This window comes from Schistocerca americana, chromosome X, assembly GCF_021461395.2.
Source record: "Schistocerca americana isolate TAMUIC-IGC-003095 chromosome X, iqSchAmer2.1, whole genome shotgun sequence".
NCBI classification, from domain to species: domain Eukaryota; kingdom Metazoa; phylum Arthropoda; class Insecta; order Orthoptera; family Acrididae; genus Schistocerca; species Schistocerca americana.
Window position 1 is genome coordinate 480,512,567 of NC_060130.1, and position 26,328 is coordinate 480,538,894.

The following is a 26,328-nucleotide window of genomic DNA, read 5'->3' on the forward strand; positions in this document are numbered from 1 at the left end:
TAGCACATGTTCACCTTTAAGTATTGGTCCTATAAAGTGTTGCAAATTGCAGTACATATATCCACAACAACTTTTGAAATGGTGGGCTGTGCTATTCTGTGGCTAAAAGCCAGACACTTAAAAGATTTCCCAGTAGCCAGGAAACATAATGTTACAACCAGCCTGTAATGTAACAGGCATTTATAAGTATTTTATTCGTGATCTAGGCTGGTATGATCACAAAACGTATAAACATATGATTTAATTCTTACTTTCGAGAATGTGAGACAGCCTCCCTCATGACTGTGTCACACTTGCTAATTCCATCTTCTGTCATAGACAGCAGCTGCTCGAAACAGGCCATGTCCACCCTCACGAAGCTCCAAAATTCACGCGGATCTTCGAGCCTCAGTTCTTTCATAAGCAGTGAATACAATCCCCTGGGTTTGTACCTTCTTTTCAGCCAGGGTCAAATTCAACATCATCTGGCTTTTTGTTTTTGTCATCGTTCTGCCCTAACCCAAAGATTTACTGTCACTGCCAGGGCAATAGCTCCAGAAACAAGTGTGTCCTCCATGTGCAAAATGCTGTATAAATACATATACCTGTCTAACCAAGTGTCGTAATATAAAAATAACTGTTAAGTCTCTAATTCAGAACAGTAGTAACCTACATACGATAATAACAGTTACTTAATAAATAATGATAAAAAAAACAATTTCTTGTTAAATAAGAACCTTGAGTCACATAAATAATTTGAATGAATGATGTTCCAATATACCACACAGACCCCCTTATGTTTCGCATGGTTGAATAAATGAATTTACAAGAGATCAGACAGTTCTGTTTGCGTTTTGCACGTTATCACTGTCTACTGCGCATGTGGGCCAGGTATACCCCACGTGGATAGTGTAATAGGTCTATGTGAACCAGTCTATAGTTATAGATATGCATGTTTGGGGCACTGGTGCATAGGTGTCCAGTTTACTTGCATCATGTAATAGGGGCTTTAGGCTTCTGATTTCCATTTTGTCAATGACAGCATTGTCGTATACAGGGTAGGTTGGTGTTGGGGGTCTACCAATGTTTGAGAGATGGATTACTGATAGAATCATAATGTTCAACACTTGCTGATATTAATGTAACCAGTACAACTATGGATTGTTTTTAATGCTAAATCATTGTTGTGTACATAGTTCTGCGTAGTCAGTGCGTACACAACTTTCCCACTAGAGTGCGCCCCACTACGCACAACAGCACACACGCTGCGCTCGTCCGTATCCGCACTACGAGATGGCGCTGTCTTACAGATGCACCAAATTCCGCTTCCGCCGATCCGCGTATTAATATGTAACACAGCCAATGAGATTGCTGCTAACGTAGAACCTTTTCTCCTCGCGGATCACACTCGCGCAGTGATACTTGAACGCGCGAGGTATTATAACAAGTGTACAGACCTCCAATTAGGCAGTCTGCATTAGTCTATAGTCAAGTCTTAGTCTGCGCCTAATAAGATTATCATATTCCTGTACATAGCCATGAAGATAAATGAATAGACACTTTGTCAAGTATCAGAGATGTGTGAGAATAAGATTAACGTACCAAGACCAAAGAAACTTCAGATTGTCAATTGTAAATAGCATCCAGAATCAAGTTAAGTAAGAATTATGATTGTTATTATTTTAATAAATGTGTGTGACAATTAATCAAGTTCTGTTTAAAGTTGGTTGCTGTCCATCTGCTACTCTAAGCGTGCAAGTGGCATTTCTATCGTCTGACCTAATGGCAGAAGATAAACATGCCACGATAAGACCACGAGACATATTGCTGACACTCGCCTACTTCGTTAAAGCGACAAGTCAAATAATCTGATGGTGTGTGTACCGAAGGTCTTACAGTACGCACAGCACAATCATGTTTTTTTTTCATAAGACTGTATGCAGCAGATCACAGATGTGTAACATAATTAATTTTAGAACTTTTTATTCTGACAGTCTAACAGTCTATGCTGTCTGCTTCGTTTGACAGGAGATATGCTGGTAGCTTAATCAAGCAGGGCTCTGGAGATTACCGCCGGCGCATGCATGATCCTTGGCTACGGTTTCCACTATTGCATTGAGACTGAAGTGGTGCTAGTTATCAAACTAAAACTGTTGGAAAAGACCATTACTCATAGCCACACATGGCTTGGTGATTCCCCCCTTCTCTCAATTTGCCTACGATTCTTCCTGTGGTTACTTGGAGCCAAAGAGATGGTCTTTCCCTATGATTGGCAGGCATATATACAGGGATGTGTTGCACAGCTGTGGTTTGTTCAGTACTCCCAGCGCTGTCTGCAGGCTAACAATGGCAATGTTGGATCTCATGCTTTGCACATCTGTAGGGCTGGCAGATACGAGCAGCATCTCATCATAAATATTGTGCTGACTGCACAGTTATCAGGTATGGGCAACTCGCTTTTCCAGCAGTCATTGTGTGTGTGTTGTTCATATTTTTTAATCAAGTTGGTAATTTGTTTTTGGAGAATTGGTTTATTGGTATACAGCGCTCAGTCTCTTAAGTTGCATTTTATAGTATCATGACCTCTGCGAGTCTATGACTCTGTATGTACGAAGAGTTTGTTTATTTTTTTCTAGACTGTGTCTATTTCCCAGTCTCATTTGCATGTGGCAATGTTGTATATGATTATTCCCGCATCTATTTATGAGTCTTCTAGTGATGCCACACTGTAATATTGCAAGAGTTACATATCTGGCAGAGCTAGCCTACCATCAATGTGGTCCTAGGATTGTATTTAGTCACTAAATTTTTTCACTGATATAGGAGGCATGGTCACGTGTAGAGGGGGGGATGTCTGTTGCACTAATCCTGCTCACATTCGAGGGATTCTCATTATTAATGCACAGACGAATTTTTGTGGCAAATCAGTCAGTGTGCTAGCTGTCCAGCATGTGTCTTTGGAATTCATGGATCAGTCAAACTTATGTACTGTACTCCCCTGTGGTTAATGTATGAGGCTTATAGTAATGTCTCTTATACTTGTAGGATTTATTTTGTTATGAGTCTTCATTCCGTGTTTGAGGCCACCTAGCCGTAAATTGATTCACCCACACTAATTTTAAAAGCATAATAGTTGGGTGGGAGGAGGAGCTGCGCACGTTTCAGATTGCTCCAGGAAAAGGGTGATGGGCAGGGGTGTGTTTGGTGCTTAAACTGTTAGCAACATTTATCTACAACGGAGGCCACATGTTTCCTCTGGTGAGCGTGTAGGTGTCTGTGAGTTACGACTGCTTTGTCCAGCTGTTACATAGAGAAATTATGGAAAGGTGTTAGCAGTGTTTATCTGTAAAGGCGCTGACAATTTCCGACAGGTTTTGCTGTGGTAGAATGCCCTTTCTTGGGCAAGTGTCATTTGTGTCAGCTACTAGGTTGGAGGTGATTACACATTGTGCAAATATTTCTACCACACCTGTGGAGATGGTCTGGCATAGTGTTAGTCAGACAGATGGCTCTCTCTCATTTGTGACCTGGTGGCCACAATTATATGAGGAGTCCCATTAGGTATTCGCATTACCCAGAGAATATAGGGGGGGAGTGGTGCATATTTGCACTAGTCTTTAATATTTCCATCTATGACTTGGGATATTTTTGCTGTTATTACTGTGAGTACCAAATCTCTCAGCCAAAATTGATATAGCAGAAATGATAGGCACCTACTGCAACGTTCACAGCTCGTGGTCTAGTCGTCAGCATTGCCGCCTCTGGATCACGAGATCCCGGGCTCAATTCACGGCCGTGATGGAGATTTTCTCTGCCTGGGAACTGGGTGTCTGTGTCATCGTCGTCGTCGTCATCATCGTCCTCGTCATCGTCATCGTCATCGTCATCGTCGTCATCATCATCATCATCATCATCATCATCATTTCATGACAGTGGACCGTGTAAAAATTGGACTGTGTAAAAATTAGGACTGTGTAAAAATTAGGACTGTGTAAAAATTAGGACTGTGTAAAAATTAGGACTGTGTAAAAATTAGGACTGTGTAAAAATTAGGACTGTGTAAAAATTAGGACTGTGTAAAAATTAGGACTGTGTAAAAATTAGGACTGTGTAAAAATTAGGACTGTGTAAAAATTAGGACTGTGTAAAAATTAGGACTGTGTAAAAATTAGGACTGTGTAAAAATTAGGACTTTGTAAAAATTAGGACTTTGTAAAAATTAGGACTTTGTAAAAATTAGGACTTTGTAAAAATTAGGACTTTGTAAAAATTAGGACTTTGTAAAAATTAGGACTTTGTAAAAATTAGGACTTTGTATGGGTGCTGATGACTGTGCAGTTGAGCGCCCCACAAACCAAACACCAACTGCAACTCTGAAACTTCCTGGCAGATTAAAACTGAGTGACGGACCGAGACTCAAAAGTCCTGAGTTTGAGTCTCGGTCCAGCACACAGTTTTAATCTGCCACGAAGTTTCATATCAGCACACATTCTGTTGCAGAGTGAAAACCTCATTCTGAGCTGCAACTTTGTCAGCAATTGCTGGGCACCGTGTTCATAATCATTGGCGTTTGGGACTACACACTAGGGATGGGAATGTCCGAGTACAAACAATTGATTCAGTCAGTTTTTTGAAAACAATTGATTCAGTCAGTTTTTGGAAAACAATTGATTCAGTCAGTTTTTGGAAAACAATCGACTCATTCGGTTGCAGCTTCACATGTTGGTTGAATTATTCATTCATTCTTTTGAGTGAAATCAATGTATGGGAGCAACCAAATGGAAACACTTGTATCATTCGGCTGTAGTTTTATGTATCAGTTGGATTATTATTCATTCATTTCTTTTGTGTGAAACCAGTCTCTGGGAGGAAACGAATGAAAATAGTTGACACAATCCAGTGGTTTTTTGCTTACTGACCGACTTATTCATTCCTTCTTCTTGAGTGAAACTAGTCTTTAGTTTTTTGTCAGTTGAAGGAAGTATTCATTCGTTCATTCAGCAGAAAGCACTGTTCAGTGTTTTAGTTCACTGAATTATCCAGTTACTCTTCTGAGTGAAATCAGTCTGCAGTACTTTCATTAGGTGAAGTAAAGTAGTCGTATACAATACAAACCAGAGTACACATACCCCCAGATGGTAACGCCCACCCCCACGTGTATGCAAAAACATCTCAGTGGGTACACCAAAGTTAAAATAAGCAATATACATATTCATTTAATTATGAACTGAAATACTAATTCTTCTTTCCACCATTTAAAACTAATAAATAGGTCTCTGTACATTTAAGTGTTCCAGGTGTAATTAACATGTAATTAATAAAACTTCATGGTTTTGTTCATAGCTGCTGTTCAGCAGCTGCAGAATATTTCCACAAGGATAAAAGGTCAGTGATCAGCTGTACAAGAAAACCTTTATTTGATGAACTGAACCTTTTGGTGAACCAAATAAAGGTTGTCTTGTGCAGCTGATGACTGACGTTTTATCCTTGTGGTAATAAAACTTCATTGAGGAGTACAAAGTTGAGCAACCTTAAATGTTCTCTTAGGGGTATATAAAGAAGAAAGAAACATTGCCAAATTTTTACAACTGTTTGTATTCCATTTCATATAAATGATCTGTTGGGTAGAGTGGGCAGCAACCTGTGGTTGTTTGCTGATGATGTTGTGTGGTACGGGAATGTGTCAAAGTTTAATGACTGCAGGAGGATACAAGATGAACTGAACATAATTTCTAGTTGCTCTGATGAATGGCAGTTAGCTCTAAATGTAAAAGAATGTAAGTTAATGCAAATGAGGAGGAGTGGCAACCCCACAGTTTTCAAATATGGTATTAGTAGTGTTCTTCTTGACAGGGTCACATTGTTTAAATATGTGAGCATAACATTACACAGTGATACGAAATGGAATGAGCATGTGAGGACTGTGATAGGGAAGGCGAATAGTTGACTCCAGTTTATTGGGAGAAATTTGGGAAAGTGTGGTTCATCTGTAAATGAAACCACATATAGGATGTTAGTGTGACCTGTTCTTAAGTACTGCTCAAGTGCTAGGGATCTGCGCCCTGTCAGATTAAAGGAAGGCATCGAAGCAATTCAGAGGCAGGCTGCTAGATTTGTTACTGGTAGGTTCGAACAACATGCAAGTATTATGGAGATGTTTGGGAAATCAAATCGAAATCCCTCGAGGGAAGGTGTGTTCTTTTCGAGGAACATTACTGAGAAAATTCAGATATTCCAGAATTTGAAACTGACTGCAGAACAATTCTACTGTTGCCAACATACATTTCACGTAAGAACCATGAAGATAAGATATGAGAAATCATGGCTCATACACAGGCATATCGACAGTCATTTTTCCCTTGCTCAATTTGTGAGTGGAACAGGAAAGGAGATGACTAGTAGTGGTACAGGGTACCCTCAGCCATGCACCATACAGTGGCTTGAGGATTATATACGTAGATGTAGATCAATGGTTTGCATCCTAGTGTATTCATCACATAAAGATATCAGTGTGGATCCTCAATGAGAAGTAGAGGTTCGGTTGCAGATTTGGGTTCACTAATTTCCAGAAATTGTAGATTTTTACACAGGACAGCAGGTCTGTGAAAGTCCTGTTAGTTAGTGGGCATGCCTGAGCTTTGCATTCCTCACAGATTGACTAATTTGGCAGTGCAGTTACTTCACAGTAAAATGAGAGAGAGAATTTTAATCAGAGTGGTTTTGGTGCTTATCACCATGAAGGCAGAACCACAATTACAATGGGGAAAATCATAGGAGAAGAGGTGTAGGACATTAAAGAAACAAATATCAGGGAGGTGGAAACAGGACGATTTTTCATTGTAATGAGAATGGAAACAGAGAATTTGAAAAAAGAGGTAGGCCAAGGGGCAGAAATAATAGACCACAAGAAAACAGAAACCTAGGTAACAGGTGAAATGGTCAGGAGAACTGAAGTTTGTCCCATTGAGGACCTGTCAATCTGAGGTGTGAAACAGAACTAAAATCGGGCTAACAATTACAGAAAAAGGTTACAGTGGAAAAGAAATTCAGGATCCTATGGGTAAAATAGCTTGGGAGCATACCACACAAATAAATTAAATATTGACAGAGAATTCTGTAAAGTAATGTATAATCTTAGAGATAAATCTGCTTGCCACAGAGTCTAATATTCATGGGCTGTAACGTGCATACCTCAATAACTATGAGCTCTCCTTTATGTCTGATACTGTGAAAGAAATCTCTTCTGCTGTAATCTCTTTGCTTTCCATATTTTGGGAGGAGGCAGTAGGATGAAAAACAGAAACAATAATCTAGTAAATATAGCTTATAAAATGCATACCTTAAGAGCTATGAGCACTTGTTCGGTAGAAGAGATGTGTTCCACAGTAGTGGAAATGAACAACTGCTCATATCTGTTAACGGTTTGCACTTCAATGCCTGTGTTTACTGGACATCTTTTTCTTGTTTTGGTGCATACTATCACCTCCCAAAATATTGAAAGCAAAGACTTGCAATCGAAAAGATTCATTTTACTGTATTGAAAATGAAGTAATGCTCTTAGTTCTTAAGATGTGCATTTTAGATCCCATGATTACTAGGCTTTTTGCTTCGAATGATTGTTTCTGTCATATACCTGAATATTGACCATTCCTCATGGGACAGCCCGTATAGATAATAATTTCCCTCTGATGTTTACTGTCATGTCAATTAATGAATGGAAAACTGTATTACATTATGCACTGTACTATTATACATGAAATAGAACCTACCATGACAACCTTAAGACAAAAATCTATTTTAACAAAACATAACATATCTGTAACATGAGTGTGCCTATATGAGCACAAATTAGTAATGTAGTAACAATGTATGAAAAGACAGATTTCTAAAAAATGTAAAGATAACACCCTAAATTGCAAACAGGTACAATTAAAAAGACACTTACATATATGATTTTGGCCACAATCTTTCTCAGAAAAAGAGAAACACACACCATTCATTCACACAAGCAAGCACACCTCATGCACACTGACTGCCAACTCTGGTAGGACATGATTATGATCTTTTGAAGCTTGGTTTTGAAGCCTACAGCTTAGGAAGCATCTTCGTGTCCTCAGATGATTTTTGACAGTTTGCTTGTGACATCATTGAAGAGGATGTTATCACCTGTAAAACAGAGTTGGTTGACATGTTTTCCATGTTGATACCTTTATGTCCACAGCATGGACACTTTAACACATCCTCCAGAGCAAAGGTGAATAACTTACGTGAGATTGTGTCTCCTCATCTGAGGCCGCTTCTCACAGGAACTTTTCCAGTGATCCAGTATATTTTCACATGTAGAGTGGCGTTCTTGTAAATGTGGAGCATTAATTTGGTATATTTATAGCCAATGTAGGTTCTGTTCATCGTCCTCAATAACTGCCAGGTTTTGATCATGTCAAAAACCTTTAGGTGTGTATGGAGGCCATGTGACATGGGACATACATTTCTCTCTCAGTGTGTGTGTACTGCTTGGATATGGTAAACAGTCCTGATTCTTTTCTGAATCCCACCTGTTTGACTGGATGGTAAAAATCAAATTTTCAACTCAGGCAATTCATCAGGATTTTTGTTAGCAACATGTAAAATATAAATAAACGACTTGTAGGTCTGCCATCCTTGGTGTTCATGTTGTCACCTTTTTTTGAAGAGGAGAATGACGTCTGCATTTAACAATGTCTCAGCAATCTTACCTTCCTCAAGATATTTATGTAATAGACTTAGGAAACTTTGACAAACTGCCTATTGGCTTCTGTCTCGGGTTCTTCGGTCGACGTTCATCTAATGATTTTTCTGACGTTTCGCCAGCACGAGTGGCTGGCATTGTCGAAGCTTCACCCTCCATTGCCGGCAATGGAAGCTTTGACAATGCCAGCCACTCCTGCTGGCGAAACGTCAGAAAAATCATTAGATGAACGTCGGCCGAAGAACCCGAGACAGAAGCCAATAGGCAGTTTGTCAACAAGTGGCCACGAAAGCCTTAACAATTAGGAAACTTTCATCACCTCTCCTCACTTTCAAGCATCCCACATGTGATCCAATCTTCTCCTAATGCCTTACAATCCTTGAGTTGTTTCAGAGCTGTTTTTATTTCATTTTTATTGATAGGTTCCGGTTCCAGTTCTTCTGATCAAACATTTATGACAAATCTTCATGATTCATCACGTAGGCTTTGGTTTGACAGTGCCTGACTACAGATCTTCCGATGAAAGTCCTCAGCAACTTTTATAATTTTCGCTCTTTCAGTAACAACTTCTCCTTGGCTGTTCCAAAGGTTGTGGATGATAAGCTTGCCTTTTCACTGACTGGAGTGAGGGACTCTCATGTTCACATTGATTTTGATGGTCTCCTTAGTAAGTCTTGTATTTTGCATTCACTGATCTCTTCTGATTGCCTTCTTTACATTTTTGTTGAGATCTCTGCATTTGGGTGTGTCTTTATCAGTATTTTGCCTTCGTTCTATAAGCTGTTGGGTTTTGCAGCTGAATTTCGGATTTTTCTGTTTTTAGGATGTAGTCACTTTCTTTACCGCAGTTCAAATATTGCTGATAATTTTGGTCATGAGTTTGTTCATTTCCATTCCTCTTAGCCTCTGTGTTGGTTGCTAATAAAATTCATTATTATTTGTCATCTCTGGTTTTGCATAAAAAGTCCGAAGCTTGCAGTACAGGCATGGTTTCCTGTGGCCTTCACTCCTATCTTAATCTTAATTTCACCAAATATTAAAGAAAATGTGGTGGTTTCTGAATGTTTTGCTGTTGTCAGATTTTCATAGAAATGTGCTGGTTCTTCATCAGTTGAAGTGCAAGCTGGTCCACAGGCACAAATGATTAGAAAGTTAACCTTAGCAAAGGATCACGTAGATCGCTCTGAAATGGATATGGTCTTGATGATGAGGTGTTCCCTCCTGCTGTGAATTAGCAGAGCTACTCTGACAATAACTGAATTTATGCCTAGGTTATTCTGAAATAGGAGGATCCCACACTTGAGGACAGTAGTCGCTTCACTTTTGGGCATTGTTTCACTGACTCCATTTGATGTTTTGCAATTCATGTTCCAAAGAGCCAATTGTTTGTAAGTTTCATACTACTAATACTACTACTACTACTACTACTACTACTACTCCATAATGGCAGTACAGAGAGTTTTGTTCAGATTGAATTTATTTCCTTGGTGTTTGTTTTGTTTTATAAACTGATTAGTCAAATTTTTGCTGCCTCCCCCTCCTCCTCCTCCTCCTCCTCCAGAATCCACGTGGCAGATCGACATTTCAGTGTGAGATTCCAAGCCTCCAAATCTACTTGCTTAGGGCATGCTTGTTTTAATGTTTTCCCTTTTCTTTCAAGCAAAGTTTGGATCGTATCTTCTCTTGCTGGTCCAGTGAAGGGTTGAGAAGAGGTGGAGTGTTGTACAGAAGTTAAGAGAGATGAAGGCCCACTTGTGTACCCTTGATGGCTGCATGACACAAAGTTTTACGCCTCACCTGGGCTGGTCAACACCGTCATTGGACTGTTGATGACTGTAAACATGTTTCCTGGTCAGACAAGTCTCGTTTCAAATTGTATTGAGTGGATGGCTGTATACAGGTATGGAGACAACCTCATGAATCCATGGACCCTGCATGTCAGCTAGGGACTGTTGAAGCAGGTGGAGGCCCTGTAATGGTGTGAGGCATGTGCAGTTGGAGTGATATGGGACACCTGATATGTCTAGATACAACTCTTATAGGTGACATGTGCAGGCAACCTGTCTGATCACCCGTATCCATTCATGTCCATTGTGCATTCCGCCTGACTTGGGCAGTTCCAGCAGGACAATGCAATACCCCACACATCCAGAATTGCTACAGAGTGGCTCCAGGAACACTCTTCTGAGTTTTAAACACTTCTGTTGGGCACCAAACTCCCCAGACATGAACATTATTGAGCATATCTGGGATGCCTTCCAACATGCTGTTCAGAAGAGATCTCCATCCCCTCGTACTCTTATGGATTTATGGACAGGCCTGCAGGATTCATGGTATCAATTCCCTCCAGCACTACTTCAGACATTAGTCAAGTTCATGCCATGTCATACTGCGGAACTTCTGCATGCTCATGGCGGTCCTACACGATATTAAGCAGGTGTACAAGTTTCTTTGACTCTTCAGTGTACATACCTTTTGGTAACTGTGAACACACAACTTTATTTATGAAATGCATCACTTTCATTCTGCTTGAATATGGCACATGGCAGTAATTGACCATAGATGACTTCAAAGTCCAAAGTGCGAAATATCGTACTAATTGTTGCCTATATAGGTTCTTGTGGTAAGTTTTATTTAATGTATGTTATTTATTTTAACAGCACTTTCCCTTACTATATTGAACACAAAAGTAAACATCAGACAGAAATTATCAACAATACAGCTTCTCTGATGAGGAATGGTCTATATTCAGGGATATGACAGGAATGATCATTCAAAGCAAAGGAGTCACGGAACCATGGGCTCTATAATGCACACTTTAAGAGCTGCGAGCACTCTTTCGTCTTCGATACTGCAGAACATATCTCTTGTACTGCAAGCTCTTTGCTGTCCTTATTTTGTGGGGTGATAGTATGCACCAAAAGTAGAAAAAAAAATGTCCAGTAAACATGTGCTCTAAAGTACAAACCTTAAAAGATATGAGCATTTGTTTATCTTCGCTACTGTCGAACACCTCTTTTACTGGGCAGGTGCTCACAGCTCTTAAGGTATGCATCTTAGAGCCCATATTTACTAGACTCTTTTGCTTTGAATAATCATTCCTATCATATCCCTCCCTGACCTGGGACACCCTGTATATTCTTTCACATTATTTAAACCATTTGACAATTCTAAGGTAGTTTACTGATTCCATGTCGGTAAAAACTTACTGTTTCTGAGTTAAAGATGTTGTCAAACCATGTTGGAACTGCATTTTCATCCAAATGAGAATATTCTTGACAGTTGCTCAATAAGGAGTGGGAAAGGTAAATGTTTGAGGGCATAAGATCACAAGAATAAGTGTGTGAGGGATGACTTCCCAAACAAACTCATAGCTTTCTTTGTGACATTAGTGGAGTGTGTTATCAAGTAGTAGCAATATGAGGTGCAGTCTTGTCAGTCATTTTTCTCATTCTGTGACTGAAAGGTACCTCAGTTGTTGGCAACAAATGTCAGCTGCACTGGACACCCCCCTAAGAAAGAGATCGTAAGTTTCAAGCATGCAAAATCCAATATGTAAGTGCAAGATAAATACTGTGACTTAAAACAAGAAAATGGCAGCTGATAAATACACTCATAGTGCAATGATGTGGTCATCTGTTAAGACAGCTCTTGACGTGAGGCGGTGGGTGAAGTGAGGTTGTGAGCAGTTGACACTAGACGGTGGTGTGGTATGGTAAGGACCACATACTGTTCTGATCTTGATGCAGCCATGAGCTCTTTTGTGGAATTGTTCCCACAATTTTATGCTGTTACAGGCGAGTTGGAAAGTGAAGTGAACTATTTTTGAGGTTTCATGAGACTGATAACTTCAGCAGACAGCCGAAATGTGGTTTAAAACGTAAGAGAATTATTTGGACTCAAACTCACGACTTTGTGTTATATTTCATGATGTTTACCTCTAGACCACTAGCCCAGACAGTGCTGTAATAGCTTGAGAAGGTGATAACACTTCCTCCAGACAATTTCACATTCTGCCGTGTTGCCAAATGGTGCATATGACCATACTTAAAATTCTGAAGGGTGCCCAGTTTTATTGGTCCCCTAAAGTGAATGACTCAGACCTAGTCTCTGCTACAGCTGGCCAGCAACCCAGGAGTTAGGTCTAATACAATAGAGTAATGGATGTGATGACAATGAGAAAATGCATCCAGGTTGGTGGGAAGAAATGAATAATACTAAGGACAGTGAGCAGGAATCTGTTATGCATGTGAGTGCATTGCAAACAGCAAAGGATGCACTCACAGAGAAAGATCTGGGACAAAATATGGGTTTCAGAGAAACTGAGGATGACTTATTGTATGAAGAAGGTAATAAAAATGAATGCAAGATAAAGAGAAGTATCCACAGGGTCGTAGAACTGCTGAAAAGAGTAAACACAGTGGTTTGCATGGTGCAAGTTACAGGCAGAATGGGCCCACTGGCCCAACTTAGGTGTTATGAGTACATGACTCGGGGCAGTGCATTAGCAAAACAGGGGTGCACAGCCACTTATAAATAGGTGCCGGTTTTTCTAACGAGGGGAATTCAAGTGTGGCAGCTCTCCTGGATGGTGGGGCATGGCACACCACCAGCTACACGAAGCAGCAGATGGGGCACCAGCATTCCAGTCCACGGCGGGTTGCTGGTTTGACCCTCTGAGGCCAACACAGGGTCTGTAGCCAGCCAGTGATGGGCCACTCAATTGCTCGCTACCGCGAGCAGTCTTGTTGGCTCCCAACACACGCCGTAGGCATACCGAGGTGAGGGCCGCAGATTTGCCTGTCAGATCATAGGTGCTTGTTGTCGCCCTTGATCTTAAGCATGACGGCAAAGAAGCACGCAGTGGGCCGCCCTGCAGATTCCAGTGAGCGGCGCTCGGGGACGAAGGCCGCTGTGTCGGCTGCCTGAGCATCTTGATGTTATCAAAATACCACGACTGTACACAGCCAGCACACCGCAGAATGTTGCAGAGGTCGCTGAGGTAGCCCTTCCATGCCAAGCTGTTTTGCAGACAGCGAAGTGGCATCCTTGGCATCGCGGAACAGAGAGGAATGCGGCACTGAAGCTGGGAATAATAAAACACTTGAAGATCGTGGCCAAGTTTTAACATGGCGCATCCTGACAGTTTCCATCCCCGTCCAACATTTCACCACAGCATGCCAACATCTACATTTGGCAGTGACAGCTACACCAATGACACTACCACTAAAGCAGAATTACTTAACATGGTTTTCTCAAATTTCCTCATCAAAGAAGTTGAAGTAAATATTCCAGAATTTGAATCAAGACCAGCTGCTAACATGGATAACTTAGAAGTAGATGTCCTCGGTGTAGCAAAGCAGCTTAAAGCACTTAATAAAGGTAAGTCTTTCAGTCCAGATTGTATACGAATTAGGTTCCTTTCAGAGTCTGCTGATATAATAGCTCCATACTTAGCAATCATATATGACTTGCTAGACAAAAGATCCGTATATAAGAACTGGAAAGTTGCATGTCACACAAATAAACAAGAAATCAAATAAAAGTAGTCTGTTGAATTACAGACCCCATGCACTGATGTCAATTTACAGTAGAATTTTGTGACACATGCTGTGTTCAAACAATATGCAGTATTTTGAAGGAAACGATCTATTGACACACTCAGCACAGATTTAGAAATATGGGTCTTGTGAAACACAACTAGCTCTTTATTCACACCAGGTAATGAGTGCTAACAACAGGGGGTCTCAAATTGATTTCACATTTCCAAATTTCCAGGTTACCTTAACTTCCCTTCCATAGTCATACTCAAGTTAATTATCATTAATTAGTGTGGCATTTGCATCTTTTCCATAAGTTTTACTTTGATTTGTTTTAGTGGCAGGCTGAATAATCAAGACATTGAAAGCGAATAGCAGCTAACATCACTACATATTAATCATACAAATGAAGTCATCATTGTGTAAATTGAAGTGCTCCTTGCTCTAGCTATCAATAAGCCCATTAACGTTCTCCAAAATCATAATATCAAGTCCTCTGTAACATAAAATCCTACATAACCACAAGTGAAGCAAAAGCAAATAGTATTCATAGTTCAGTGTTAGTTATATCACAAAATAATTAAATCCATTAATTAATTAAGTAATAACAGAGTAATAAGTGATTAATATCTATGTCAGAACAACGTAAAAGTTAAACTGCAAGGCACTAACAGGGCTTTTCTCATTTGCAAATGATGTTTCTCACTAGACAACTTCTTAGTCTGCAGACTGTAGTAGTCAAAGATCTGGAATAATATCTACACAGGTATCAAGCAATTTCATATCTCATAAACAATATCAGATATGGCATCAGAAGCAACAGTGTGTAACACAATGTTTTGAAAAATATTTTCACTCATGTCAGAGCACATTAACTGTAGTCACATGACCCACAGAATAATCATTCAAATTGGGCTAACTAAGGAAGAATGGATGGTTGGTAAACAGCGAGGTCATCGGTCGTTGGTCATTGGTCCCATGATCCAAGGTGGCTAAGGGAGGAACAACACCAACATCACAGTTCAGTCAATGGGAAAGTAAAAAGGACAAACAAAGAGACAGCAAGATTGCCAGGATGGTAGGAAGAGTAAAGAACAGAAAGGGGGGAAGAGAGGCAAGAACAGGAGGCGGCACCAATGTGTCCAAACCTCACACCACACCATGATCGTGGCACAACAAGGAAGACACCAGAGAAAGAAGACACAAGACAAAGGAGGACAAAACTGTACAAAAGACTAGACAAAACATAAAGAACTAAGGACTCCAGTTCTGGAAGGAAATTCAGGTACTTGAACTGGAGGCGGGGGGGGGGGGGGGGGGGGCGGGGGGGGGGGGGTAGCCGAGAACATATGTAACCATGCAAGGGTCATTCACTAACATCCATGAAAAAGAGAGTGGGAGGGTATATTTAGTGTGAAGGGCCAAAAGTTGGGCGCAATCCAGCAAAATATCTAACACAGTGATGTAGACCCTGCAACTACAAAGGGAGAGTAAAAAGCCACGGGTCAACCTGGTATGGCCGATATGAAGACAGCAGAGGGTGGTAGATTCCTGCTGAGAGTGAAGAAAAAGGACCACCACATGGAAGGAGTCCCCTTAATTGCAAAAAGGTTATTAGGCAGGGGTGTGGGCCCCAAAGTGTCACACTAGCCATATGATCAGCAAGGTCATTATCCAGGATACCCATATGACCGGGAACATAAAGGAAATCAACTGAACAAGCAGTGTGGTCAAGATCAGCAAGAAGGCTGTGGACAGTAAAGACCAAAGGGTGTTGGGAAAAACACCAGGCGATAGCCTGAAGGTCACTCATCGAGTCCGTACACAACAAAACTTGGGTGAGGGAGGACTGTTTAATAAAGCAAAGGGCCTGCTAAATGGCAATCAGTTCCATAGTTATCCCACATGATCCTGATTTAGAGCCATCAGTGTAGGAAACAATAGCATCCCAAAACCCCCATAAACATCAGCAGAACAAACAAAGGAACAGCATCAGAGCGACAGAGGCTTTCAGACACCAGGAGAGATCCATCCTAATTTGGGACCAAGGAACTAACCAAAGGGTGTTATCGGGAGAGAATGTGTAGAACAGACAAAGAGGGAAGGTGGAAATCATGGTGAAGAGAAGCGAGACTGAGACCAACTGGTAAATCACCCAAGGGCATGCAGCAGATGTTACAGTGCTGTGAAAAGAATACAACAGGAGGAGTGAGTAGGGAAAGAGGAGACAGTGATTAGACTATTGACAGGACTAGTGTTAAAGACACTGGTGGCCAAATGGATACCACAATAGTTGACTGGGTCCAAGACGAGTGGTGTAGAAGGGGCAGCTGAGCCGTAAACTTGGTAGCTGTAGTCCAGATGGGACAGAACAAGGCCCAATAAAGTCAGAGAAGATTCAAACAATCTACACCCCAAGAGGTGTAGGCAAGGAAGCAAAGGACATTGAGTTTAGAGAAACAGCCAATCTTCAGAAGGTGGATATCGGGTAACCAAGTAAGCTTGTTGTCAAAAGGAAGACCCCAGAAATGGAACTGGTGGACCATGGTCAGGTGTTGAGTGTCCAGATAGAGTTCCAGATCTGGATGGATGGAAGTATGGCAACAGAAATGCACCATCCATGATTTAAGGGTGGAGAATTGAAAACCATATGAAAGAGTCTACATGGATGTGCACCAGATGGCACCCTGAAGCTGTCACTCCACACAGGCCACCGACTGGGAACTAGACCAGATACAGAAATCATCAACATACAGAGCAGGGGTGACCAACGGTGGCCCCAAGTCATTTAATAGCAATGAGGAAAAGAAGGACACTTAATATGTAACCCTGTGGAACACTATTCTCCTGGGTCTGCAGAGAGCTGAGAATGGTGCCAACCCAAACTCCAAATAACAGGAACAGGAAATGGCGAATAAAAATTGGGAAAGGGCCCCAAAAACCCCATTCACAAAGTGTAAGTAAGATGGTGGCAAGCCATGTGGTGATGGTATGTTCCTATGGGACCAAACTGCTGAGGTCATCGGTCACTGGCGAAGCCATGTCATAGGCTTCTTTGAAGACCAAAGAAAACTGTGGCAAGATGGCAGCACTGGGAGAAGGCCTGTGAAATTGCAATTTCCCACTGAAGCAGCTGATCGGAGATCATCCCTCCTGAAAGCCACAATTGTAAGGTAACAAAAGGTCCCGAGATTGGAGGACCCAACACCATCCATTAAAATAACTTGCAGAGGCATTGGTCACACTGATTGGCTGGTAACTATTGAGGGATGATGAATCCTTACTGGGCTTAAGGACAGGAAACACAATACTATCCCTGCATTGAGAGGGGAAAACACCTTGGAGTCAAATTATGTTAAACACCCAGAAGAAATGTTGTCGCCATGGAGGACTGAGGTGTTGAAGCAATTGGTTGTGTATGAAATTTGGGGCCAGGGGCTGAATTGTGGGAAGAGGATAGGACCAGAAAGAAGTTCCTATTCAGTAAAAGGTTCACTGTAGGTTTCTACCTGACAAGGGGTAAAACATAAGTGGGAAGCTGTGGCCCACTGTTTCTGGAGGAGGAAGGTTGCCAGATAGGAAGCTGGCACCGAAGCCATTGCAAAATGTGCCGCAAAATGTTCCACAAGAACCGACGAATGCATGCAAATCCCACCCGGGATGGCAAGGCCTGGGATGGAAGACACCTTGGAGTGTGTAGTGTGCAGCCCACACTTATGACAAAGGGACAGAAGAACCTGGGGAGGAGGCAAAACATTCCCAACAGACCCACTTGCTCTGCTCAATTATGAAACTAGATTTGGTGTGAAGGTATTTAAAAGTAATAAGACTGGCAGAGGGCAGGTGCTGCTTAACATGTTGCAATGCTCAAAAGTGATCACACATGGCGATGGCAACGGCCGTGCTCCACCACAAGACCGGCCGGCGGTGAAAGGGGTCCGTTGAGTGGCGGATGGCAATGCTGGCAGCATGAATAATTGTATTGGACATGTCATGGATGAGTTCATCAATACAACTGACAACCTAGGAGGTATATAGAAAGTAATGAGTGTGATGGAAAACTGTATGGGGTAACCTGACCATCAGGAGGTGGGAAGGGGACAAGAGAACCAACAGGAAGTGGTCGCTATCACAGAGGTCATCACACAGCAACCAGTGTAATGAACGAAGAACGGGATGGGAAGTGAGTGAAAGATTAAGGGCAGACAAACTGTCAACAACAGCATTAAAATGGGTAGGGAAACCATCATTAGGAAGGTTGTGGTCCACAAGAAACTGGTCTATGAGGAGATCCCGACTAGACAAAAAAGCACTGCCTCACAAGTGCTGATGGGCATTAAAATCACCAACGAGGAGGAAGACAGTTAGGGCACCAGGTATAGGTGTTCTGTCAGGAGAGATATGGAGATTGCAGACCGTGACTGTAGAGTCCAAGTGGGCCCACATGGCAACTGCTCCCAACGTGGTATGAAGGGCCTCATCCCAGAACTTATGTTTCTTCTTCTTCTTCTCTTTTATAGGTAGAGGAGGCAAGGGCCCAGAAAGATAGCAGGTTTCAGTGAGATGTGGAACTGAGAGAGAGTGGATGACCTATCCAGCAGTCTTCCTACTCTCAAAACAGCGGGCTGAAGCTCTCCACTTATGTTTTACACCTTGTCATGCAGAATTATACAATGAACCTTTTAGTGAATGGGAACTACTTCTGGCCCTCTCCTCTTCACATGATTCAGACCATGGCCCTGATTCCACCATAACCAACAGCTTCAACACCTCAATACTCCACAGTGCCATCATCTCCTCCCTGTGTTTAACAGTACTTGGCTTCAAGGTGCTTTTCTCTCTAAATGTGGGGACAGTATTGTGGCACCTGTCCTTAGGCCCAGTAAGGATCTGGCATCCATCAATAGTTACTGGCCAATCAGTCTGACGAATGTCCCCTGCAAGTTATACAAATGGATGGTGGCTCATCAGCTCTGTTGGGTCCTTGAATCTTGATACCTTTTGTCTCCTTAGCAGTGTGGCCCATGTGTGGCAGCAGACCACAGGTCTGGGAGACACCAGAGAGGAGGTGTCCAGGAAGGGGACCTCCATCACCAGCAGATGCCGAAGGAGGAGCATATTTCTCCAGCTGGGTAGGGGCGGCGGTACCCAGAGGGATGGGAGTGGGAACCACTTGGGAGGGGGGGGGGGGGGTGGAAGAGAGAGGGGTGAGACTGGGATGACAAGAAAGGGGAAAGAAAGTAACAAAGGCAAAGTTAAATGTCACTGATGCAGGCTGAAGACAGTCATATTTCCGATGAGCCTCAGTGTAGGATAAATAATCAAGGGACTTATACTCCTGTATCTTCTTTTCCTTATAAACCGGGCAATCTGGCAAGTGGGGAGAGTGATGGTAATGACAATTAATGCGCACAGGCGGCAGAACACATGGAGTGGGAGTCCAAATTTTCCACATAGAGGGTCCACTGTACAGTGGGAAGACATATGTTTGAAATGCAAACACCAAAAAAACCTCATGGGTTGTGGGGCATAAGGCTTCATGTCACACTGATAAACCATAAATTTCACCATCTCTGGGAGGGTGACCCCCCCTCAAATGACAGAATAAAGATGCTGGTATCAATGTGATTGTCCTTACAGCATTTCTGAACATGCTGAACAAAATTAATACCTCGCCATTCCAGACTGGCCAGGCGTGTTCCTCATCAGTCTGAAAGATGAGGTCCGTATGAAAAATGACAACCTGAACCATATTCAAAGACTGATGAGGAATAATGGACACTGGGTATTGCCAAGATGGTCACAGGCATGGAGCACTGCAGATTAGGCAGCAGAAGTAGTTTTGATCAACAGCAATTTTGTTCCACTTGTTTTCTTTTTTCACCCTTCCTTTTTGGCATTTTTGGTCCCCCTTTGGGGTTTGACCTCCCCTTCTAAATTTTTCTCCGTAGTGAGAGCCAACTGGTAAAGAACACCTTACTTAGCGTCTTTGGCATTGGCCTTCTTGCCTCTTCCATATTTTAGTTGATGCCTTTTTACTTTGCACACTATATAGCCAGCACAGCAGCCACTCCATGTGCCCTGCTATCCTCCTGGTTCTGCCTGTCTAGACAATGTTATATCAGATTTTTGCAAGGATGATGTAGTTTTAAAAGTTGTTAAAACTATGTTTTCTGACCATGATGGAATATTCTTAAAATTAATGGAGTTCAAAAATATAATGACTAACCAATAGAACCCACAAAAGTATGACAGTTGAAACAACAAAATGTAACAAATCTCACACAAAGACTTTTGAGCACTGACTGGTGAACTAATGTCATGGAGAATGAGTCTTTCAGGGACGCTTTTGACTATTTCTGATATATCATTACCACTATCTTTAATGAATCCTGTTTCCTTGTCACTAAACATGACAGACTGAATGCAAGTAAGCAACACAAGAGAAATGTAACTGATTAATATACAACTTTCTTGAATAATAAGGATTCTGTTAAAAATTTACTCTGGCAAATCTTGCACTGATAATGAGTGTTGACACTGGGGCATTTGTATATCAAATTAAAAAAAAAAAAAGATTTACAGAAAAGATATCATTCCCACAAAGAAAAAAGCCAATGTTAACTACATGTGACAGTCTTGTAAGAAATGAAAAGTAGCTTGGAAAAAAGTTAAATCAGAAACATGGTTCATGGCAGAAAAGTCACCTGTTCCTCTAAGTGCACATGAGCTAAATAATAATTTCATAAATTCTGGGAAATTAGCCATGAAAGATGAATTTAGATGACAATGTGGATAGACTTCCAAATTCACAAAAAGCAGAGCTGGAGGTAGGCTTGCCAAAATCTGGACAGAGAACTCTGTTTCCTCACAGTTGCTGCATCAATCAACCAACAATGGAGTGGAGTGAATACTACTCTGTCCCAAGGATATATTGACTGTAGTCAGATCAATGAGCGACTTCAGAACTGACGTTATACAATGTTTCTCTAATTTTACCCTAAAAAATAATAGATACCATGTGCTATCATACCCTGTCAATAGGATGTTTAGAGGGGCAACATTTCCAAACTGCCTGAAACTGACAAGTGTCTTGATCATATATAATTAAAAGGAGACAGAAATTAACCCCAAAATTGCAGGCCTATAGCAATAGTATCCATAATACCAAAAATTATTGAAACTTTAATGAAAGACAAAGTAAATGATTTTTTTGAGTGTAAAAACCTATTTAGTAAGGCCAAATAAGGGTTCCAAAGTGAGCTATGTACAATTCAGGCAGTTCAAGAATCATCTTGCTCAGTTTTTAAGTTCCTCTTGGTGTTCTTCCATGTTTGCAATTTAATTTCTTTTTTTTAAGTCTCCCTTGTAAAAAAGTGTTATGTGTAAGATGTATTAAAAAAGTTAAAGTAGTTAAGAAGTTGTATTCTCAGCACGACATGATCAGCACTACATGGTATTGAAATCGGCAGCACACCTAGCTACTATAGTAGATTTAATCAAGGCATTTGACACTGGGTTACACAGCATTTTAATTTAGAAACTTAAAAGATACAGAACAACAGAACTAGCACTACTGAAAGTTTATTTGACAAACAGAACCCAAACGGTAGCTGTAAATTCAAATAACAAAATCTGACCTTCTCAGTAAAATACGTAGCGCCACAAGGATCTGTGCTGGGACCTTTCTCATTTATTTTGTATGTGAATGACCTACCAAACTTAATGCCATACAAATCTGTGAGGTACACCAATGACACACCTTTTATCACATCATATAATGTGTGAATGTTGTCACACAAATTAACAACTCCATGACGGAAGAGGCAGCTCAGTGGTTCCAAGAAAACAAGCTGACATTAAATAACAACAAAACTGAACAAATCCTCTTTTTCCCTAAGAACTGTTAAAAATGGACAAAATGGGATCAAGCATTCTGTAAAATTGTTTAGGCATCTACCTCAATACTAAATTATGCTGGAATGCCCATACAGAAAAGCTCTGCAGTAAGTTGGCAAGAGTCCTAAGGAAACTGAAGGATTGCATGAGCAAAGACCTTGTGTTCATAGCATACTATGCATTTTTTCATACACACATGCATAAAGGAATATGACTTTGGAGGAAAATGCTAGAGCAAAATAAGTTTTCCTCTGACAGAAGAAATCCAATAGATGTATTTTTGGTTTAAGCGACATAACTTCCTGTGGACAATACTTTGTTGAGCCAAAATACTTACAGTCCTCAGACTATACATGTTCACAGTATTTATAAGTGCCAAACAGAATGTCCACATGTATGAAAGAAGATCAGATGTGCACTCATACAAAACTAGAAACAGGAACTTACTGGACATTCCTTGGACTCACCTAGGTAAAGACAAAAATATCCTTTCATCCAAGGGCATTGAACAAAAATAAATTTAAAATGGTGGCAGAGACATGGTTGACAGAAAAAGCATTCTACAACATAAAAAAATTCTATATAATGAAAAAATTGACAGCCTTTCACTTTAAATGTGACTGTGAACAAACAAAATTGTAACTTACAGCATTCAACCTGATTTGTAGTATCTGTAACCTGTGTAAGAAAACTAATTATGTGATGGGTACAAGACACGCAGTATCTATGTAATGATATACACATGAACAATTTGAATAATTATGTATGTACTGCCAGTGTCTTACAAAACACCGCAGTTGTTTACAAGCTAACGAATCAATTTAAATTTCAACAAAATCGCATCATCCAGCTGATATCCCCGAGTGTTAGAATGCCACTTCCAGGATACAGGCCTGTCAGAGTCATATCTAGATGTATCAGGAGTCCCATATCACTTCAACTTCACATGCCCCACACTGTTACAGAGCCTCCACCAGCTTCAGTAGTTTCCTGCTGACACGCAGGGTCCATGGTTTCATGAAGTTGTCCATATACCCATGCACATCCATCCACTTGATACAATTTGAAATGGGACTCATCGGACTGGGCAACATGTTTCCAGTCATCAACAGTCCAACGTCGGTGTTGAAGGGCCCAGGCGAGGCATAAAGCTTTGATTCGTGCAGTCATCAAGGGTACATGAGTGGACCTTCAGCTCTGAAAAGCCAAATCGATGGTATTTCATTGAATGGTTCGCACGTTGACACTTGTTGATGGCCCAGCGCTGAAATTTGCAGCAATTTGTGAAAGAGTTGCTCTTCTGTCACACTGAATGATTCTCGAGTCGTCGTTGGTCCCATTCTTGTAGGATCTTTTTCTGGGCATAGCAATTTGATGTTTTACCAGATTCCTGATATTCACGGTACACTAGTGAAATAGTCGTATGGGAAAATCCCCACTTCATTACCACCTCAAAGATGCTGTGTCCCATTGCTCGTGCACTGACTATGACACCACATTCAAACTCACTTAAATCTTGATAACATACCATTGTAGCAGCAGTAACTAACCTAACAACTGTGCCAGACACTTGTCGTCTTATATAGGCGTTGCTGACCACAGTGCCATATTCTGCCTATGTACATCTCTCTGTATTTGAATACATGTGTCTATACCAGTTTCTTTGGCACTTCAGTGTATTTATTCCTCAACATATTCATCCTGGTGACCAACACACTTCTCACTATGACAGACCAGTTTATTGATACCATCACTGTAGAATGTTTGGCATTGTTGACGGAGCCACAACCTCACATCTGCTTGCACCACTTCATCACTATCAAAGTGAAGTCCTTGAAGGTGTTCTTTCAGGTTTTGGAAACAGATGAAAATCAGATGAACTGAATGTAGGATGAATGATGACATGGAATCCAAGGCATTGGATTGTTTCAAATGTCACAGCACTCTCATGTGGTCTGGAATTGCCATGCTAAAAGAGAGGGTGCTCCATGTGTGGATGAACTCTTCAAATTTATGCTTTCAGTTTTCTGAGGGTCTCTCTCACACACACATACATATTTATCTTACACACTACAATTTGGAGCCCCCTATCGGCAGAGGGCTGCAAGTTGCGTCAGCAAAGTAGGTAAGCTGACCAAGTAATTTAAGTGACATGTAATACTTCAATAGAAATTGAGAACAGAATACAAAATTTGGGGGCATTACTTTTCAGTATGCTCTTGTATATTTTCCAAATGATCTATTTCTCTTTCTAAAAGCTCTAAATATATGTCTAGAACCAAGGACTTCTTATAATCCTCCCCTCCCTTTGTAAACAACAATGGGGGGGGGGGGGGGGGTTGTACTGACTACAGGTCCTCTCGGTTTTACCCCACCTTCTCTTTTCCTGTAATTCCTTTTCTACAGCATTTTTGCTAATGGTACACCACACGGCTAATTTAAAACATGTTTTGCATACTTGTAAATGTAATTTGTACTCAGTCCTTTACTTTTCCTGGGTTTTCACCAAAAAGTCAACTGTTCCCCAAATTTTTCTTTCTGTTAAGGATTCAACTTTTCTGCCTCCTCCAATTTTGCTTCTGCACATTATGATAATTGACATCACCTAAACTATTTTAAATACAATCATATCTTCCTCAAAATATCCTCTCTCATTTGCATAAATAACCCCCCCGATTTGGTTACTGTTGTTTGTGTTATTCAGCATAATTAACTTTGTCTTTGAATAAATTTCACTCTTTTGGTTACTAAATACTAATTTTTTTAATTGACCAGTCGAATCCCATTCTAGCATTTACAATCTAGTTCATAATTTGAAGGCCATTTTCTCTAAAATTCTGTATTCCAAGATGACTTTGTGTAAATTGTACATCACAACTTCAAATGACAAAAGCACCTGGTTTTTTTTTTTTTTTTTTTTTTTTTTTTTTTTTTTTTTTTTTTTTTTTTTTTTTTTTACTGTAGCTGCCCATATTTCAACCCCCTACTAAATGCATCTACATGACTACTCTGCATTCCACTCTTAATAACTTGGCAGGGAGTTCACTGAACTACCTTCAATCTTGCACAACGTGCGGAAAAAATAAACACTGAAGTCTTTCCATGCAAGCACTGATATCTGATCATTTCTCCTCATATAGATGAGTGCGAAAAAAATATTGCCACATTCAAAGGAGAAAGTTGATGATTAAACTTTAATGAAAAGATGTCAGTGCAATGAAAAATGACTTTTTTAAATAACTGCATCCCCAACTTGTGTACCATTTCCATGACACTCTCCCCCTTGACTGTTTCATATAGATATTTTGCTAAATTTCATATGAAAAATGAGTGTGTCAAATTTTTGTTTTCACAAAACATGTCACTATATTTTTAAGAACAAAATTGCATAATTGTATTCTTAAAAAGTTGTAAATGTTAACTGTAAATTTATTTATCCATTGCATTAATAAAGACATGTGAAAATTGTCATTGTTACCTGTTATAATATCACAGCACCTGAGCCGACCAAGTTAGTACAAGTGCTTTAGTACTGGAGTTAGTTCATTCAGTTCAGCTGAGTTAACAGAGCAGCATGAAGAACACGTTCATTTGCAAAATAATTATTATTTTGTAAAAAGTTATGATATAGTGAAAATCGATCAAAAATCAGTGTACACTTTTTAACTAGAGAACGTATCTAACATCTTACGTCCACGAAGAACCAATTTTACCTAAACTGCACACAAACGAGTTTTAACAAGCACTCTGACTATGAACTGAGAGAAAAAAGCCAAGCAACCATTTGCTACTATTACATTGGTACTTGTAAAATGCTTCTGTAACTATTTTGAAGACAATACAAAATTTAAATGTAAAAAAATTTAAATGTAACCCTCAAATTATTACACCAATTTTGTAGCAGATTGTAACAATGGGTACAGTCATTTGTCTTAACATGTACGAAATTTTATACCCATTGCCAAAATTAGGGGCTATGCAAACTGGTGGTCGTAATGTCTGCCCTATGACACCTCATACCATCAGGCCTCGTGTTGGACCTGTATGACAATGACAAATGCAATCTGACTATGTCTGTTCTCCACGAGCCTGCACTGCAAAGCAAACAATATATCTGTCTGCTCAGGCACTACTTGCGTGGGGCTATTGGCATCCTATGTAACATTAAGTCAGGCCAATCTG

At 40.6% G+C, this 26,328-nt stretch overlaps 1 protein-coding gene across 1 annotated transcript in view; it reads right to left on the bottom strand.

Moving 5' to 3' along the window:
* The window catches only part of LOC124555792 (dehydrogenase/reductase SDR family member 7), a 205,340-nt gene that overhangs the window by 151,830 nt on the left and 27,182 nt on the right, over nt 1-26,328 (bottom strand). The gene's annotated exons all lie outside the window — the stretch shown is intronic.